This window comes from Salmo salar, chromosome ssa01 (assembly GCF_905237065.1).
Source record: "Salmo salar chromosome ssa01, Ssal_v3.1, whole genome shotgun sequence".
In the NCBI taxonomy this organism is placed as follows: Eukaryota; Metazoa; Chordata; class Actinopteri; order Salmoniformes; family Salmonidae; genus Salmo; species Salmo salar.
The window spans coordinates 93486378-93505601 of record NC_059442.1 but is presented as its reverse complement, the minus strand read 5'-3'; the positions used below and the strand labels follow the sequence as shown (position 1 = coordinate 93505601).

At 41.7% G+C, this 19224-nt stretch overlaps 1 protein-coding gene across 1 annotated transcript in view; it reads right to left on the bottom strand.

Annotated features, from left to right (window-relative positions):
• The window catches only part of LOC106610563 (cdc42 effector protein 4), a 33585-nt gene extending 21114 nt beyond the window's left edge, over nt 1-12471 (bottom strand). Inside the window, exon 1 of the mRNA XM_014209951.2 lies at nt 12128-12471. The gene's annotated coding sequence lies outside the window, so the exon portion shown is untranslated. The remainder of the gene's footprint in view (nt 1-12127) is intronic.
• Nucleotides 12472-19224: the final 6753 nt, after the last annotated feature.

Sequence of the window (19224 nt, the reverse complement as noted above, 5' to 3'; positions counted from 1 at the left end):
TGTTCAGCCAATGCAGCAGTTACTGCTGATAAACAAACACACACAGTTACAGTAAAACTCATGGGGTAGGGAGCTCTGACCAAGCAGCTTTCTCTCTCTAATTGACAAGATAATAAACAGCAAGGTACACGCGTTCACAACACCAACAGCATACCAACCTGCATCCCACTGCACCCTTCCTTCTGAAACTAAGCAGCGTTGGTCCTGGTCGGTCCCTACAAAGCCTCTCAAACATATCTCTACACACACACACACACACACACACACAGCCTCTCAAACATCTCTTTACTACAGCCATAATACAGATTCACAAGCTGAAAAACACATCACAGTAAATAGGCTGGTCTTATTTGTTTGAACCCTTATTTAACTAGGCAAGTCAGTTAAGAACAAATTCTTATTTACAATGACGGCCTACCCCGGCCAAACCCTAACCTGGACGATGCTGGGCCAATTGCGCACCGCTCTATGGGACTCCCAATCATGGCCGGTTGAGATACAGCCTGTGATACAGCCTCTAGCAATGAGATGCAGTGCCTTAGACCTCTGCGCCACTCGGGAGCGGTGATCCGAGTGGTACGAACACATCCAGTAAATATGTTGTCTGAATGAGAGGCTGGCACAAACACAACACAGTAAATATGTTCTCTGAATGAGAGGCTGGCACAAACACATCACAGTAAATATGTTGTCTGAGTGAGAGGCTGGCAAGCACATCACAGTAAATATGTTGTCTGAATGAGAGGCTGGCACAAACACAACACAGTAAATATGTTGTCTGAATGAGAGGCCGGCACAAACACAACACAGTAAATATGTTGTCTGAATGAGAGGCTGGCACAAACACAACACAGTAAATATGTTGTCTGAGTGAGAGGCTGGCACATACACAACACAGTAAATATGTTGTCTGAGTGAGAGGCTGGCACAAACACATCACAGTAAATATGTTGTCTGAGTGAGAGGCTGGCACAAACACAACACAGTAAATATGTTGTCTGAGTGAGAGGCTGGCACATACACAACACAGTAAATATGTTGTCTGAGTGAGAGGCTGGCACAAACACATCACAGTAAATATGTTGTCTGAGTGAGAGGCTGGCACAAACACAACACAGTAAATATGTTGTCTGAGTGAGAGGCTGGCACAAACACAACACATCACCGTAACACGCATCATTAGGTTGATTACATCGCTGCTAAATTTAGCAGGATTCACTGACTGGTGTCTTTTCACCGCTGACTGAGTCAGTTTGTGTGTGTGTGTGTGTGTGTGTGTGTGTGTGTGTGTGTGTGTGTGTGTGTGTGTGTGTGTGTGTGTGTGAGAGAGAGAGACTCTTTCCCAGCGACTTTACAGGAATGCCCAGTTCAGGGCATTTGCTAGGGGAGGACGATGGGGGAATAGGACACATTTGCTAGGGGAGGACGGGGGAATAGGACACATTTGCTAGAGGAGGACGATGGGGGAATAGGACACATTGGCTAGAGGAGGACGATGGGGGAATAGGACACATTGGCTAGAGGAGGACGATGGGGGAATAGGACACATTTGCTAGAGGAGGACGATGGGGGAATAGGACACATTTGCTAGAGGAGGACGATGGGGGAATAGGACACATATGAGCCAGTGGCCTTTGTCAAGCCAGCCCCTGCTGAACAGATACATTGTACACTCAGACAGTGTCACCTCTAATTGATAGAGACAAATACCGAGTCTGCAGCTGTTCAGAGAGCACTGCGGTAGTTAATACCAAATCTATGCCAGCCATGTTATTGCATCCCTCGTCTACCTGCATACCTCTCTTACCACTGTCTCTTTCTGTGTCCCTGTCACCATCCTCCCGTTTTTCTCTATGGGGGTTTGGCATTCAGCTAACGAGCAGGTCTGATTTCCCAGAAATAATGATTTCCCAGAAACAGTTTATTTCTTTTACTTAAGACAGCGAGTTTACATGCAGAAGAGCCTTTGGAGAATGTCTTCATGTGCATTCACTAGTATGTAGACCAGGGCTATTCTAGTATATTCTTACGGGGGCAGACTTAATATTTTATTTACAGGGGGGCCAGACATTTTCTACATGGGATAACTTTTCCAAAGACTGTTATAAAAAGAAATGCACAAAAACACAATTATAATCTTATGAAGCCCTTTTATTTTATTAAAATGTAATGTTGCTAAAAGTTCATTTTAAGTGCTTTAAGATTAGCTTAATTCAGTGCATCAAATGGTTTAAATAATGGAACATATTTGTACTTAGAACACAGTTCACCTGCATCATATTAATTCATTCCTGCTTCCCTGTCTGTTTTACATTCATCTTTTGTGTTTATTTAAACATAGGAAACCTTTAATGGATGGCATGTCTCAGTTGACCAGCATCACATTCTGTTCTGTTTTCTATTTCTTTTATTTTTTTAAGCACATAGAAACCTTTTATGTATGACATCTCTGCAAAAGCTGGTCAACTGAGATAAGTCTCCCCATCCCCCTCATCAGTAGAGGACGGGTTCCTATAACAAACTGCACCCTCCCCAAGGGGACTTCAACTCATCAAATCTCATTGCAAATCTAGCTTTCAGTTTATCTAAAAACTCAGACATCTTGGGAGTGATATGTACTGATGACTGAATATACGTAGTTGCACAGTCTAGGGAAATTGAGCATTTTGTTTGGGCTCAAATCAGGAGGACAAAATAACATTTATTTAGAAAATAAGTCGATTTTTCTATCGTGTCAAAAACTGTTTAATCCCTCCCCTGTAGTCCCAAATTAAGTCCATTCAATTGACTGAAGATGTCCCTAAAAACCAACATCTGATATGAACTCCTAATCAAGCATTTTTGCTAGATGTGTTGGCTTTCTTGTGGCGGCAGTCGAGGAGCAGAGCAACTATCTTCTCCCTAAACTCACATAAGCTGCTGCTCTCGAGAGCACTATTACCCTTGTTTAGCCACCGAACATCAGTATGTGAAAGTAGATCATGATGCTCAGCAGACTAGGAAACATATATAGGCCCTGACGTAGGCTATTGGAGAGCCATAAAGGCTTGGCGCAGTTCCCTCCCTGACAGTAGCGAACACACACACAGCACAGAGTGTGAGTGTGTTTGAGAAAAGCGAGAGCCAGAATCGCTAATCTTGATCACAAAATACAGTTGAAGACGGAAGTTTACATACACTTCAGCCAAATACATTTAAACTCAGTATTTCACAATTCCTGACATTTAATCCTAGTAAAAATTCCCTGTTTTAGGTCAGTTAGGATTACCACTTTATTTGAAGAATGTGAAATGTCAGAATAATAGTAGAGAGAATGATTTATTTCAGCTTTTATTTATTTCATCGCATTCCCAGTGGGTCAGAAGTTTACATACACTCAATTAGTATTTGGTGGCATTGACTTTAAAATGTTTAACTTGGGTCAAACGCTTTGGGTAGCCTTCCACAAGCTTCCCACAATAAGTTCAATTCACCCGACAGAGCTGGTGTAACTGAGTCAGGTTTGTAGGCCTCCTTGCTCGCACACACTTTTTCAGTTCTGCCCACAACTTTTCTATGGGATTGAGGTCAGGGCTTTGTGATGGCCACTCCAAAACCTTGACTTTGTTGTCCTTAAGCCATTTTGCCACAACTTTGGAAGTATGCTTGGGGTCATTGTCCATTTGGAAAACCCATTTGCAACCAAGCTTTAACTTCCTGACTGATGTCTTGAGATGTTGCTTCAATATATCCACATCATTTTCCACCCTCATGATGCCATCTAATTTGTGAAGTGCACCAGTCCCTGCAGCAATGCACCCCCACAACATGATGCTGCCACCCCCGTGCTTCACGGTTGGAATAGTGTTCTTCGGCTTGCAAGCCTCCCCTTTTTCCTCCAACCATAACGATGGTCATTATGGCCAAACAGTTCTATTTTTGTTTCATCATACCAGAGGATATTTCTCCAAAAAGTATGATCTTTGTCCCCATGTGCAGTTGCAAACCGTTGTCTGGCTATTTTATGGCGGTTTTGGAGCAGTGCATTCTTCCTTGCTGAGCGGCCTTTCAGGTTATGTTGATATAGGACTTGTTTTACTGTGGATATAGATACTTTTGTACCTGTTTCCTCCAGCATCTTCACAAGGTCCTTTGCTGTTGTTCTGGGATTGATTTGCACTTTTCGCACCAAAGTACGTTCATCTCTAGGAGACAGAACACATCTCCTTCCTGAGCGGTATGATGGCTGCATGGTCCCATGGTGTTCATACTTGCGTATCATTGTTTGTACAGATGAACGTGGTACCTTCAGGCATTTGGAAATTGCACCCAAGGATGAACCAGACTTGTGGAGGTCTACAATTTTTTTCTGAGGTCTTGGCTGATTTATTTTGATTTTCCCATGATGTCCAGCAAAAAGGCACTGAGTTATAAGGTAGGCCTTGAAATACATCCATAGGTACACCTCCAATTGACTCTAATTATGTCAATTAGCCTATCAGAAGCTTCTAAAGCCATGACATCATTTTCTGGAATTTTCCAAGCTGTTTAAAGGCACAGTCAACTTAGTGAATGTAAACTTTTGACCCACTGGAATTGTAATACCGTGAATTATAAGTGAAATAATCTGTCTGTAAACAATTGTTGGAAAAATTTACTTGTGTCATGCACAAAGTAGATGTCCTAACCGACCAAAGAAATTTGTGGAGTGGTTGAAAAACTAGCTTTAACGACTCCAACCTAAGTGCATGTAAACTTCCGATTTCAACTGTAGGTAGTTACAGTGCCTTCAGAAAGAATTCACACCCCTTTACCTTTTCAAAATTTTGTAGTGTTACAAGGTGGGATTACAATTGATTTAAGTGTCATTTTTTTGTCACCAATCTACACAAAACACAATTTTTAAGTCTTGCCATAGATTATCAAGCCGATTTAAGTCAACTGTAACTAGGCCACTCAGGAACATTCAATATCGCCTTGGTAAGTAGCTCCAGTGTATAGTTGCCCTTGTGTTTTAGGTTATTGTCCTGCTGAAAGGTGAATTTGTCTACCAGTGTCTGTTGGAAAGCAGAATGAACCAGGTTTTCCTCTAAGATTTTGCCTGTGCTAAGCACTATTCTGTTACTTTTTGTCCTAAAAAACTCCCTAGTCCTTGCCGATGACAAGCATAACATTATGTGTTGTGTTGGACTTGCCCCAAACATAACGCTTTGTATTCAGGACATAAAGTTAATTTCCTTGACACATTTTTACTTTAGTGCCTTATTGCAAACATGATGCATGTTTTGAAATATTTTTATTCTGTCAAGGCTTCTTTCTTTTCACTATGTCAATTAAGTTAGTATTGTGGAGTAACTCATTTACATTTTAGTCATTTAGCAGACGCTCTTATCCAGAGCGACTTACAGTAGTGAATGCGTACATATCATGCATTTTTTTATTATTTTTTTTGTACTGGCCCCCCGTGGAAATCAAACCCACAACGTTGGCGTTGCACACACCATGCTCTACCAACTGAGCCACAGGGAAGACTGTTGATCCATTCTCAGTTTTCTCCCATAAAAGCCATTAAACTCTGTAACCATTGGCCACATGATGAAATCCCTGAGCGATTTCCTTCCTCTGGGACAAATCACTCACTCAACGCTAAACCTCGTTTAGATCTATTATTGAATAATGTGGCTATTGAGCAAGTTGAGGAGACTAAACTGCTGGGTGTCACCCTAGATAGCAAGCTGTCAAAGTTAAAACAGACTCAATCGTTGCTAAAATGGAAATAGGTCTGTCCATGATAGGTTGTTGCTCTGCCTTCTTGACACATCAGTTGACCAGACAGGTCCTACAGGCCCTAGTTTTGTCACCCCTGGACCACTGCCCAGCTGTGTGGTCATGTGCGGCTAAGAAGGACATAGGTAAATTCCAGTTGATCCAGAACAAAGCAGCACATATCACACTTAGATGTACACGGAGGGAAAGTGTCAGTAACATGCATGTCAATCTCTCATGGCTCAAAGTTGAGGAGCGATTGACTGCATCACTATTGGTCTTTGTGAGAGTGTGTTGAAGGTACAGAACTGTCTGTTCAAGCAGTTGGCACACAGTTCAGACACTCATCGGTACAACAACACAAGACATGCAGCCAGAGGTCTCTTCACAGTCTCCAGGTCCAGAACAGAGGCTGTTCACAGTATTAAATAGAGCCATGACTACATGGAACTCTGCCAACCCAGGTAATTCAAGCTAGCAATAAAACCAGATAAAAAAAACAGATAAAATAACACCTTACTGCACAAAGGTGACTTGTATTATATATATTGTAATTTGCACTATATTATGTATTAGACCTAGATATTGTGTGTATGTACTGATATGTAGGCTGTGTGAGACGTTTTAAATTGATGTATTTCAGTCCTTGACTAATAATGTTCAGTACTTTGTATTATGACATGTTTCATGTGCACCCCAGGAAGAGTAGCTGATGCTTTTGCATTGGCTAATGGGGATCCTAATAAACACCAATACCAATTCAAAAATCATGTTCAACACTTATTGCACACGGAGTGAGTTCATGCAACTTATGATGTGACTTGTTAAACACATTTTTACTGCTGGACTTATTTAGGCTTGCCATAACAAAAGGGATTTAATACATTTCAGCTTTTCATTTTTAAATTAGTAAAATATTTAAAATAAACATAATTCCACTTTGACATTATGGGGTATTGTGTTCAGGCCAGAGACACAAAATAATTTTTTATTCATACTGTAACTCAACAAAATGTAGAAAAATGGGTATGAATACTTTCAGAAGGCACTGTATTTGTAGATGAGTGATTCATCAGTCAGACTAAAATGTAAACACACACTTTCTCTCACGGTTCACACACACACATCCAGTCTGTCTCTATAGACTTAGACTAGCACAAAGCCAGCAGAACTGAAGAACCAACAACGTCACAGATCACAATGGACCCAGATCAACAAGAAACAAAGCAGTGCTTTCAGTGTAAAGGGAGACGGAAGCCAAACCCTAAAAGGGTTCCACACACACAGCACGTTGGGCCATCTCCTGAGAACTGACCCAGTAGACATGGCAGGCCAGTTCAGCCCAGAACACTCTCTATTCACTCGGAGTAAAAAGGACTGCATGGCCAGGATACTGCTGACAGACAAAGGACTATTAGAGGTATGACTCTCAGGGAATTATGTTACTTCTATAGACCAGACCAGTGGTCTAGGAGGCACAGTGGTCCAGGAGGAACAGTGGACTAGGAGGAACAGGATGGATCGACCCTCTAATGGAGTGGCCAAGGTTAACACAGAGGAGGCCGCTGAAAAGACAAAGAAGGAATGCCGTCATCTCTCCCCAGTGGCCGTAGGCCTGAGAGATACAGAACGGAGGGAGAGCACGAAGGGAGAGAACAATGGAGAACCACTGAACTGTGAACAGGCCAGAGCATTTCTCTCTCTGACAGACAGACCAGCTGCACATCACACAGCACAATCTGTTTTGAATACATAGGACTCCTCTAGTGAGTAGTCTACAGTATTGCCCATCTGCCTAACTACTAGGCCAGTCAAAGCAGTGGTGGTGTGTCAAAGCCAGAGGTGAAGGGAATTAATGCAATCAGGGTTAATGGTGAACCATGTCTCCATTGAAACCTTTATCAAAGCACACGAGGGACAATCAGACCAGAAGGAGGGACAATTCAACTTGCAATCCAATATCTACGAAGTGTAAACACTGCAACCTCATTTACATATTGTAAACAAAAACACTCCCCTAAAACATTGTTCGATTTGGTTGAAGAGAAAAGCGACTGAAGATGGCCTCAGACTGTACCTTGGGAATGTGACTCACCATGAGAAAATGACATGATTTCTAGTCATTTCAGGTCGTATTATCTTAAATTTCACAGCTTCTCCACGTCCATTGTCTAAACGCTTGTCTCTAAACGGTTGCCATTTAAACCTAGGCTTCTGGGTAAAAACTGTACTGTAGAAGCTATTTGTGCAAAATTATACAAGATTTTTGGGGAGACCTCTTCTACAATATGCTACTCCAAATATTGTGATATTCAATATAATCATTTTGCTCTGGTACTGACTAGATCATTCTAGATTGTGCCATTTTTGTTTTTATTTAATATATTAGTTGCATTCTCATTAAATAATATTAGTATGGGGAGAAAAAAAAGGCTTAGTTAATTAAATTAGACTTGATATTCAACATATTGATACAGACTGATAAAACTGCACAGTTTGGATTTGTAGAGTTTAAATAGAGTACAGTCTCAAACTTCACAATATATCATCAATGTGAAATATCACAATATTCAACTGAATTCTATAAAATCGGCCCAACCCTATGCTATAGTACAACCAGTAGAACAAATCCATCTTGTCAAGCAGAAGCTGAAAATATCAGCCTGAAGTGCTGTTGAACCACAGATGCATACGTTTACAAGGCTCCCGAGTGGTGGAGCTGTCTAAGGCACTGCATCTCCATGCTAGAGCCATCACTACAGACCCTGGTTTGAGTCCAGGCTGTATCACAACCGGCTGTGATTGGGAGTCCCATAGGGCGGTGCACAATTGGCCCAGCATCGCCGGGGTAGGCCATCATTGGAAATAAGACTTTGTTCTTAACTGACATGTCAAGTTAAATAAAAAAATTGACAGCCAAACTGGTTATTAGCTGGTAGCTCAGAGGACGCTCATAGGATTACAACCTAGCGACGACAAGAGCTGAAATGCGGACGCCTTTCAGAGTTAGGTAGCTACAATATCAGCTAACAGGGTCCAGGCCACTTCAGAAACATTCGAAACACTCATTCAAATTCTAGCAGGTGAAGTCAGCTAAGGCCCATAAAACAGTAAAGTTCAACAGGTAAAGTTCAAACCTCAAGAAAGTATAAAGACATCAATTTTCAAGTTCAACTGCTTCTTACTTCCATGTTGAACAGGGTTCAGATAAGTTCATGTCCTCAGCAAGACGTGTCTAACTTAAAAGGCATCTGCTTCCTGTTCAGGAGAAAGGTAGTTCCTGTAATTTTGCCAGACACAATATCCCTTCTCTGGGACTCCAGTATTATCCAAGATCAACAGGAGAGAAAATAACCAAGACGAGTAACCTGCTATCAACCACAATAATGTGCACACACACACTAAGGGATATAGCAGGGGTATTCAACACTTCCCCAAGGAGGTCCTCCTGAGTACTGCTGGGTTTCTGTTCTACCTGATCATTAAGTTGCACCCACCTTGTGTCCCAGGTCTAAATCTGTCATTGATTAGAGGGGAAGAATATAAAAAAGCAGTGGAACTGACTTCATGGTCCAGATTTATATTTGAGGGACCTATAACCTAAACTGGCTACTCAAGTCACACAAGGTGTCAACAGTTTAGAAAGTTTGAATAATTCATATTGAATTACCGAAGAGAGTTTAGACCACATCACCCACTGACACCCAATCCAGCCAACGTGTGTATAAAAATAGCTCTAGATTTGTGTCTTGAGTTCTGCGTGGATATAAAGGTCGCTGGGTTGAATGTTCACCTGGGGGTCAAAGGCTTGCATCACGTGAGGACTGATTGAGGCAACACCCTTGGGATAATACTTCATTCATTACGTTATCCAAAATACTTACTGAAAAATGGCATAATTAAAATGTATTGTTAAAAGATTGAATGGCCATTAAAATCATATTGGTGATTATGAGACTTATGGGCCTACATTGCATTGTGAGCCTCAGGCAGAGAGGTCAGACCTATTGGTTCTGATGTGCTGCAGAGTCTGTAGACAAAGTAAGTGGACCCTTCAAGCCCAAAATGGCAAGTCTTCCTCTAATCATACCCAGTTTCCTATAGGCAGTCACTGGGGTGAAGGTAGGTAGGTAGACTGCAGCAAACTCAAACATTTCATTGCATTTCCTGCCTGGTTTAGAGGGGAACAGGCAGATCTACACATGGTCCACACAAGAACACTACATGGTCCACACAAGTAGGAAACCTTTAGCCAAATTGGGCATATGAGGCAGCTAATGATTATGGGCTATGGGTGTACAGCCCTGGAAATCATCCTGAGGACTTGCCACTTTAACTGTTGAATCGCTGGGGAATTTGTTTGGCACCTCTAGAAATTCGACACAATCTGACTGTGAAATACGCCTGAAGTCAGCTGTTTTTACAAGAAGCAGCCTCTCGTCAATGTGTCTGAATCCACCCTTCCTCCAATGCTGCAGATTGTAGGGAGATGACCTCATCGTAGTGCAGAGCAGAACTGGGCAGGTAGCCAGCAGGAGCCTCTACCTTCACAACACCCAGACAGCAGTTACCACCAATCACACAGCTTCAATTAAAGTACAGTCAGAGTCCCAACATCTGAGGGCAAAGGTCAGAGGCTGTCTGCTCTGCAGTGCAACCCAACACAAAGCCAAGTTCATGTCACCATGTCTCAATAATTTTGTTTAGAATAACAGTTGCTACAAGAAGGGGGGTATAATCACTGAACTTTGAGAAAAGTATTGACAAAATAAATGGAAACCCTAGCGGAAGTTAGAGGCTTTACTAGTGGTTGATGCTGTTTACAGTACTTGGCCTACACATGATGACTCAATTGCCTAGATGCAACACAATACCATGTCCTGTAATTATCTATCAGGTCAAATCAAAATCACTCGGCTGATGCGATACAGTGACACCCATCTACTGAGGAACGAGTGGCGTGCCAAATATGATAACAGGCTCAGGGCACAGAGGTAATGAACTGGAAAATAGACAATTTGGCAAGGAAAGAGGAGGGAAGGGGTGAGAGAGAGTGAGAGAGAGGGGGGAAGAGAGAGAGAGGGGGAGATAGAGAGAGGGGAAGCGGGAGATGGGGGAAGAGAGAAAGAGAGGGGAGAGAGAGAGGGGGGAAAAGAGAGATGGGGAAGAGAAAGAGAGTTGGGGAAGAGAAAGAGAGAGGGGAAGAGAAAGAGAGGGGGAAGAGAAAGAGAGGGGGAAGAGAAAGAGAGGGGGAAGAGAAAGAGAGGGGGGAAGAGGAAGAGAGGGGGGAAGAGAAAGAGAGATGGGGAAGAGAGAGATGGGGGGGAGATCATCTGGGAAAGTTTTTAATAGTAAACACAAGCATCAACTCAGTACTGTCAGACAGAATAACGCTTGGCTAGTTTGTTAGCTACAGTAAACCTCTAATCATGCTAAAATGCCATGGGATGGATGATGATGCTCAATGTTTTCCCATGTAGAGTAATGTTAAAATAACCTGTCTTCCTATTGGAGCACTGACGCGTTACACCCCATCTGCCATTTCTAAGTCCTACAGGACATTCTATCTACTGTATTAGGGAACTAGTTATTTGGAGCATTTATGTTTTCCCCCCCAGTAAACCACTTCATAATCGCAAATAAATATTGCATTTAAGCCTATTTTATGCTCAATTAAAGTCTATTAAAAAAAACATTAATCGAAAAGAGGAGGAAAGTCCCTCAAATTTCTTGTCGCTCTCGCTCGGGATGGCAGAACTCACAACAATAACTTTTTACTAGTCACATATTTTCAGCTTCAATGAATGCAGCCATCACACGCTACAATAGAAGTAACAATACATACATTAACCCTGTAGGTCATTGATTTAAAGTGGCAGGCAACAACTTTCAGACAGGCAGATCACCTAAAGTGATGTTCAATTGTTGTAATGATGGGGGTCTTATCAAAACGAACCCAGTTAATAAGACCTTTTTAAACACAATGAATATATCTTCATCGTTGGTGGGTTGAGTTACAGACACGATAAACAAAACCGGGAAGACTAGGCTGTATGGTTGTGAGTTAACGTACAATAGACTGCGCTCTCCTATATTGAGGAACCAGCCAACGAACTGCCCCTACACGACGAGAGTGCATGGCGCTGAGATTGTTCCACAAACATATTTTATATTCAAAAGAGATGTAAATTCTTATTTTTCCTTTTACCAATGTTGCTCCACGATTCAAAGGTATTTGAACGTTGTATGAACTATGTTTAAGCGTTATGATCGTCAATAACAATTCAATATATACATTTTTTATATGTAATAAAGACAAATGTAATCAAGCCAATACTCAGCAGTTCAAATCACACAATTACAAATATGTTCAAAATGTTACCTTGATTTCTGGTAGTCCAGACTGGGAAATTGAAAAGAGAAAGTTGAATTTCAAAATTGAGTTCTGAACAGAGCAGGATTAGTCGAAATACACAACCGCTTTTAAAGGACAAAGGATACCGTCCTTTTACAGAATACGATATTGCTAAAATCGTTTTTGAATCTGACTACTTCATCTACAAAGTGTTATGAATTTCCCACGAGTCCAACAATAAGGTAGGCTATGATATCGGTCCACAGTCCTAATGAAGCCTACGTCCGTCAAATTTGCTGTGCTGTGGCGCACAAAAACTGAACAGTCAGAGAGAAAGAGGCGAAGCGAGAGGGATAAGGTTAACTTCTCCCAAAATCTTTTTTTCTCCAGCAGGTGGCGTTTTTTCCCGCTCGCCAAGCCTAGAGATTTAGTATGGAGGTTAACGAGAGATTCGAACGTGGTCAACACAAATATAATAGTTTATTTGCTCCGTGTGGTTTATTTGATAGAATATATGTTTCGTAATGGTTAGGTTGTTACGAGTGTACTGATATAAGTAGGACACGTGACATCCCGGCAACTTTGAGAAACAGTTGTGCCTGTTGCTCACACGCGTTACTGCCCTCTCATTGGCTAAAATAGTCCCACCTGATCTTGCCCCCGCCTGACCGCCTTCCATTTTTGAAGACATTTCTTTCCATTATTAGAGCGGACACTAGAGAATCTTGCCAATATAATGGATAATCTGTGGCGCAGTCCTTTCCACTACTTTCTCTGCGCTCACCACCCTCCCATCCCCTATCGCGGTTTAAAGGGCCAGTACACAATTTCCTGACTGTCACAAAGGAATATGTGTGTATCAAGTTACAATGGGTATTCAACCTGAGGTGAAATACTGCAGCAGGTCCGTGAAAATATATAGAAAAAAATTAACAAAAGAGGAAAAATACGTATTTTATTTAAAGGTTTTTATGAATACTGCTAGCAACAACATAATTATAATTCCATGCCTACTGTACAAAGAGGAGAATAACTAATACCTAATGCCACTCCCACCGGCTGCTGCAAAGCTTTCTTGACTTGGAAGTACATTTTTGCCAACACATGGCTAACCATTGTTTAACCAGCTAAACGGCTGCTATTAGCAGAAATCACAGTAGGTTGTTGGAACCTTAATTGGAGAGGATGGGTCCCTGTAGCAACAAAAGGTTCATCATCTTCATATTCACCAAAATCACCATCACCATTATTATCACCATCATCATCATCTTCTTCATACTCATCATATTCACCACCATCACCATCATCATACGGGGTGGCAGGTAGCCTAGTGGTTAGAGCATTGGGCCAGTAACCGAAAGGTTGCTGGATCGAGTTGACAAGGTAAAAATCTGTCATTCTACACCTGAGCAAGGCATTTCCCCAGGCGCCAAATATATGTCAATTAAGGCAGCCACCTGGCACCTCTCTGATTCATAGGGGTTGGGTTAAATGCGGAAGACACATTTCAGTTGAAGGCATAATCATTGCCATATTACAGAAAGCAGGCAACCAGAAAAGTGATTTTCTTTTTTAATTTAGAAAATAATGTATTTTGGTCATCATCACATCAGGTCAACTGACCATGTGGTGCAAGGACAACAACCTCTCCCTCAACGTGGTAAACGTGATCAAGACAACGGAGATGATTGTGGAAAAGGTTGACCGAGTACAGCCCCTCATTCTCATTGACGGGGCTGTAGTGGAGCACGTTGAGAGCTTCAAGTTCTTTGGCGTCCACATCACCAACAAACTGACGTGGTCCAAGCACATCACGACAGGCGTGAAGAGGGCACGACAAAACTTATTCCCCCTCAGGAGACTGAAAAGATTTGGCATGGGTCCTTAGATCCTCAAAAGGTTCTGCAGCTGCAACATCGAGAGCATCCTGACAGGTTGCATCACTGCCTGGTATGGCAATTGCTCGGCCTCCAACCGCAAGGCACTACAGAGGTTAGTGAGTACAGCCCAGTACATCACCGAGGCTAAGCCTCTTGCCATCCAGGACCTCTATCCCAGGTGGTGTCAGAGGAAAGCCCGAAAATTGTCAAAAGCCTCCAGCCACCATAGTCATACACCTGTTCCCTCTGCTACCACACGGCAAGCGGTACTGGAGTGCCAAGTCTAGGTCCAAGAGGCTTCTAAACAGCATCTACCCCCAAGCCATAAGACTTCTGAACATCTAATCAAATGGCTACCAAGACTATTTGCATTGCCCCCCACCCCGTATTTTAGGCTGCTGCTGGTCTCTGTTATTGTCTATGCATATTCACTTTAATAATTGTAACTACATGTACATATTACCTCAATTACGTCGACTAACCGGTACCCCCGCACATTGACTATGTACCAGTACCCCCTGTATATAGCCTCGCTATTGTTATTTTACTGCTGCTCTTTAAAACCTGTTGGGGCTCGGGGGCAGTATTGAGACATTTTGAAAAAAATATGTGCCCATTTTTAACTGCCTCCTACACCAACTCAGAAGCTAGGATATGCATATTATTAACACATTCGGATAGAAAACACTCTGAATTTTCTAAAACAGTTTGAATGGTGTCTGTAAGTATAACAAAACTCATATTGCAGGCAAAAACCTGTGAAAAATAGATCCAAAAAAATGTGAATTTTGTGACTGTACTATTTAGTGTCATTGTTTTATAGATACCATAGTGAGAAAGGATTCATTCATTCGCAACACCTACGGCTTCCACTAGATGTCAACGATCTTTATAAAGTTGTTTGAAGCGTCTATGATAAACAGAGAGCAAATTAGAATCCAAGGAAGTTGACATGTCATCACTTCATTTTTTTGCGCCTGCGCATAAATCTGAGAAACGTGAGTTTGTCATCATTTTTTATCTAGACATAGGATAGGTTGTGTGCAAATATTACTGATGTTTAACGTTAAAAATGGACCAAAAGATTAATGCTAAACAACATTTGACATGTTTGAACGAACATAAATAGATTATTTACTAGGTTTTTTTAGCTTTTCGGCGTGATTTTACCAGCTCCCCCAACCACGTTTTGTGGGAGCATAATGAACGCTAAGTACTTGGTGTTATTTGGACATAAATTATGAACTTTGTCAAAAGAAACCACATTTGTTCCGGACCTGGAATGCCTTCCGGACCTGGGATCCTGCCTTCTGATGGAGATAATCAAAGGTAAGGGGGTATTTACAATGTTATTATCGATTTTAGATGATGCTAACTGTATAGCATAGCCTGTTGTTCTTAGCATAGCACCCCGTTTATTGCAAAATGTGATTTCCCAGTAAAGTTATTTTGAGATCTGGCCATTCGGTAGCAATTACGAGATGATAATATATTATTCTTTGAATGACAATATTATAATTTACCAATGTTTTCGAATAGTAATTTTGTTATGTTCACCGGAAGCATTTCTGAGAAGAAAAAATCTGAATTTCACGCTACTGTAAAATGCTGTTTTTGGATATAAATATGAACTTGATGGAACAAAAAATGCATGTATTGTATAACATAATGTCCTAGGAGTGTCATCTGATGGAGATTGACAAAAGTTAGTGCATAATTCAAGCTGGTTTCTGCTTTTGGTGACGCCTGACCTTGAATTGAAAATGGATGTTTGTACTTTTGTGGCTATGTACTGTCCTAACATAATCTAACTTTATGCTTTTGCCGTAAAGCCTCTTTGAAAATAGAACAATGTGGTTAGATTAAGGAGATGTTTATCATTTAAATTGTGTAAAATAGTTGATTGTTTGAGAAATTGAAATTATTAGATTTTTGATGTTTTGAATTTCCAGCCTTGTTAGCAATCCCGACTCGGGGTTCATTGCTAACCTGTAGCCCCAACAGGTTAATTGTTTATTACTTTTATTTATTTTCTTTTTTAGGTATTTTTCTTAAAACTGGATTGTTGGCTAAGGGCTTGTAAGTAAGCATTTCACTTTAAGGTCTACACCTAATGTATGTGACAAATAAAAATAGATTTGATTTGATTTGATATTATGCCCAGAGCCAGTAAAGCATCACAACACCTTCAAGTGATTTTGTTTTTCTCAGCATAATCTAATAAAGAATATATTTAAATCACACAGAATACATACTTCGCACTAAAACACACAATATATTAAAATAAGTCCTGGTAGATACAATAGGTACTGTATGCGTGCCATTTGGGTCGTTCTGAAGGTCCCACAGTCAGATCCACCACTGTGTCTAGTAGCTGATTGAAATGGCGTTTCCCCTGGCACAGTACGACAACATGATAACAAAAATATATTCTGAGAGAAAATGTATCATCTCTAGAGGCATGATATCATAAAAGTTATTTATGTTGCATTGTTCCATAACCTTCTGTCAAATCGATCAGCATAATTTTTAAATCAATCGTAAGTGAATTATAAAAAAAATCAAATTCATATAAGAGAAAAACACTGAAGTAAAAACAAAATGTGGCACTGTTGGTTTAATTACTTTTCCATTGAAGGACATTATTACTTCATGTCGGACACAGCAAAACATCTGTCGTATTAATATTAAGGTTTGTTTTCACAAAGGTAGTGCACTGGGCTTTAAGGTCCTGTATTAGCAGACTGATATTGCCATCTGTAGCGTGTGCAAAAAAAGAAATCTGCCACATCATATATCCACTACCCTTGGATATATGATTACTTTCTTGTGTGCCCTCTGTTATGTTTTGTAATCAGAAATGGGCTGTGTGTGTGTCAAATCAAATCAAATGTTATTTGTCACATGCGCCGAATACAGCAGGTGTAGACCTTACCATGAAATACTTACTTACAAGCACTTAACTAAGCCCTTTGCTGATTTTGTTTCCCCAGGCATTCTCATTTGTTGACTTCTGTAATCGAAAAATCCTTGGTTTCATGCATGTTAACATCAGAAGCCTCCTCTCTAAGTTTGTTTTACTCACTGCTTTAGCACACTCCACCTTTCCTGATGTCCTTGCCGTGTTTGAATCCTGGCTTAGGAAGGCCACCAAAAATTCTGAGATTTCCATACCCAACTACAACATTTTCCGTCAAGATTGAACTGCCAAAGGGGGAGGAGTTGCAATCTACTGCAGAGATAGCTTGCAAAGTTCTGTCATACTTTCCAGGGCTATGCCCAAACAGTTCGAAATGAATCTCTCCAGAAATAAGTCTCTCACTGTTGCCGCCTGTTATAGACCCACCTCAGCTCCCAGCTGTGCCCTGGACACCATATGTGAATTGATTGCCCCCCGTCTATCTTCAGAGTTACTTACTTCTGTTAAGTGACATAAACTGGGATATGCTTAACACCCCAGCAGTCCTACAATCTAAGCTAGATGCCCTCAATCTCACACAAATGATCAAGGAAACCACCAGGTACAACCCTAAATCTGTAAACATGGGCACCCTCATAGATATTATCCTGACCAACTTGTCCTCCAAATACACCTCTGCTGTTTTCAATCAGGATCTCAGCGATCACTGCCTCATTGCCTGCATCCGCTATTGGACCGCGGTCAAACGACCACCCCTCATCACTGTCAAACGCTCCCTAAAACACTTCTGCGAGCAGGCCTTTCTAATCGACCTGGCCCAGGTATCCTGGAAGGATATTGACCTCATCCCATCAGTCGAGGATGCCTGGTCATTCTTTAAAAGTAATTTCCTCACCATCTTAAATAAGCATACCCCTTTAAAAAAAATGTAGAACTAAGAACAGATATAGCCCTTGGTTCACTCCAGACCTGACTGCCCTTGACCAGCACAAACACATCCTGTGGCGGACTGCAATAGCATCGAATAGTCCCCGCGATATGCAACTGTTCAGGGAAGTCAGGAACCAATACACACAGTCAGTCAGGAAAGCAAAGCCTAGCTTTTTCAAACAGAAATTTGCATCCTGTTGCTCTAACTCCAAAAGTACACGGTCACCACCGATAAATCCATGATAATCAAAAGTTTCAATTATCTTTTCTCTACGGCTGGCCATGCTTTCCTTCTGGCTACCCCAACCCCGGCCAACAGCTCTGCACCCCTCGCAGCTACTAGCCTGAGCCTCCCCAGCTTCTCCTTCACCTAAATCCAGATCGCAGATGTTCTGAAAGAGCTGCAAAAACCTGGACCCATACAAATCAGCTGGGCTAGACAATTTGGACCCTCTCTTTCAAAAATTATCCGCCGCCATTGCTGCAAGCCCTATTACCAGTCTGTTCAACCTCTCTTTCATTTCGTCCGAGATCCCTAAAGATTGGAAAGCTGCCGCGGTCATCCCCCTCTTCAAAGGGGGTGACACTCTAGACCCAAACTGTTACAAACCTATATCCATCCTGCCCTGCCTTTCTAAAGTCTTTGAAAGCCAAGTTAATAAACAGATCACTGACCATTTTGAATCCCTCCAAACCTCCTCCGCTGTGCAATCCGGTTTCCGAGCTGGTCACGAGTGCACCTCAGCCACACTCAAGGTACTAAACGATATCATAACGGCATCGATAAAAGACAGTACTGTGCAGCCGTCTTCATCGACCTGGTCAAGACTTTCGACTCTGTCAATCACCGTATTCTTATCGGCAGACTCAATGGCATTGGTTTCTCAAATGACTGCCTCGCCTGGTTCACCAACTACTTCGCAGATAGAGTTCAGTGTGTAAAATCGGAGGGCCCGTTGTCCGAACCTCTGGCAGTCTCTATGGGGTACCACAGGGTTCAATTCTCAGGCCGACTCTTTTCTCTGTATATATCAACGATGTCGCTCTTGCTGCGGGTGATTCCCTGATCCACCTCTATGCAGACGACACCATTCTGTATACATCTGGCCCTTCTTTGGACACTGTGTTAACTAACCTCCAAACGAGTTTCAATGCCATACAATACTCCTTCTGTGGCCTCCAACTGCTCTTAAACGCTAGCAAAACCAAATGCATGCTTTTCAACCGTTCGCTGCCCGCACCCGCCTGCCCGACTAGCATCACTACTCTGGATGGTTCTGACCTAGAATACGTGGATAACTACAAATACCTAGGTGTCTGGCTAGACTGTAAACTCTCCTTCCAGACTCATATCAAACATCTCCAATCCAAAATCAAATCTAGAATTGGCTTTC